This window comes from Diaphorina citri, unplaced genomic scaffold (assembly GCF_000475195.1).
Source record: "Diaphorina citri unplaced genomic scaffold, Diaci psyllid genome assembly version 1.1 scaffold11584, whole genome shotgun sequence".
NCBI classification, from domain to species: domain Eukaryota; kingdom Metazoa; phylum Arthropoda; class Insecta; order Hemiptera; family Psyllidae; genus Diaphorina; species Diaphorina citri.
In genome coordinates, this window is record NW_007388955.1 from 1 (window position 1) to 1624 (window position 1624).

Consider the following 1624-nt stretch of genomic DNA (forward strand, 5'->3'; position numbering starts at 1 on the left):
CGTCAAACCAGAAGATACACATGTAAAGAAAGGCGAACAGACCAGTGTACTAGAGTGTATTGCTAATGCTAGGTAAGACCTATCCCAACTCCCATTCTTCCAAAATACTTTCTTTTATGGGATGCTAAACACTGTCTAGGCAAAGTATGACATCTGACATAACTACAAATGCATAAATACCCTACAAATATTAGCTTGACTCCATACACAAAAAGCCCACTCTAAAGCTTAAGTGTAGGGGCAAACAGCCCTAAATGTTGGGTTAAGCTTGTACGAATCTATTTAAAGCAAACATTTTTAACGAGGTTTGATAGAGGGTCGGAAAGTGCTAAGGTCGTCCCGAAATCGAAGAGAGAAGGAAGACAGGATAGGAGAAGGCCAGCCGTTCCGAGAACGAACCTTATCTGTTTAGGATAAAGTTCGCCCAAGGCGGGAACTGAACCCGCGACCAAGCGCTTACAAGGGAGGCGTGCTACTTTCCAAGGCTGGTGCCAGAGTTATCCTATTTTACTTAGGTTATTTATGAAAATGGATACTTACGAGTTTTTTTTTTTTTTTTTTTCTGGAACTTGAATGTTTTTAAGATTATCAATGAGCTCTTTAGAGTTCTTCACACTGTATTGAGATTTAAAGTGGAACTTGCATGTTTTTAAGCTTATCAATGAGCTCTTTAGAGTTCTTCACACTGTAATGAGATTTAAAGTTAGGTAGTGCTCTATTGATGGTCTTTACCAGGAACTTTTCTAAGAGGTAGGTAGGGGAAGTGACAGCACTGACTACCGGTCTTATTGGGGCTTCTTTGACGTTAGTTCTATGGACTTTGTGAATTTTCAGATTCCCATATAATCTAGGAGTCAAAATTAAATAAAGTCCAGAGTTATCGCTACACTACACGCTATACGCTCATTTACCGCCATTGAGTCCATTCACATCACTGAAATAACCCCCATATCAATGAAAATTCAAGTCTTGGAACTTCACTAATACCAACATTCTGTTCTATTGTGCAGACCTCTACATGAAGTGGTCACCCTATGGCTCAAGGACAAAGGTCCCGGGTTCGTTTCCCGGCGGGGTCGAAGTTTTTTCGGCTCTGTGCTTTACCACAAATAATTCGTAATTTGATTTAATATTATGTTTCCATATTCCAGACCTCTACATGAAGTGGTCACTTTATGGCTCAAGGACGGAGTTCCCATAGAGAACACGGCCATCTCCTACAATCTGGACGACCCCTGGAATCGAACCCTGAGTCTCCTATCTGCCAATCTGACTCATACCGGCAAGTACACTTGTCAGGTGTATTTGAGATCGGGCGGATTTCCTGTGATTGATGCCTCTGCTAATGTAGTTGTGTTGGGTAAGTGCTAATCATTTTTCGATGAAGTCATAACTTTGGGTCGAGGTTGTGTGTGTGTATGTGTGTTTTTAGTAACTTTACACTCGTAACCCCGAAAGCTGCGATTCGAGTCTCAATAACGACAAAAAATAGTTCTGCATTTGGAAGTGGATGAAGATTATTATTTACATGGTAGCATTGTAGGGTAGTAAAATTTCGAGTTGTGAAAGCTTTTCTTGAACAAACAGGTGTCCGGAAAAGGAGGTTTCACTGTAGTTGTGATAA

The 1624-nt window shown here is 40.7% G+C and overlaps 1 long non-coding RNA gene across 1 annotated transcript; it reads left to right on the plus strand.

Annotated features, from left to right (window-relative positions):
• On the plus strand, positions 1-1241 carry LOC113472986. Its single transcript, XR_003395091.1, has 2 exons — positions 1-72; positions 1152-1241. It is a non-coding gene; the product is annotated as an uncharacterized LOC113472986 (long non-coding RNA).
• The last annotated feature ends 383 nt before the right edge of the window (positions 1242-1624 follow it).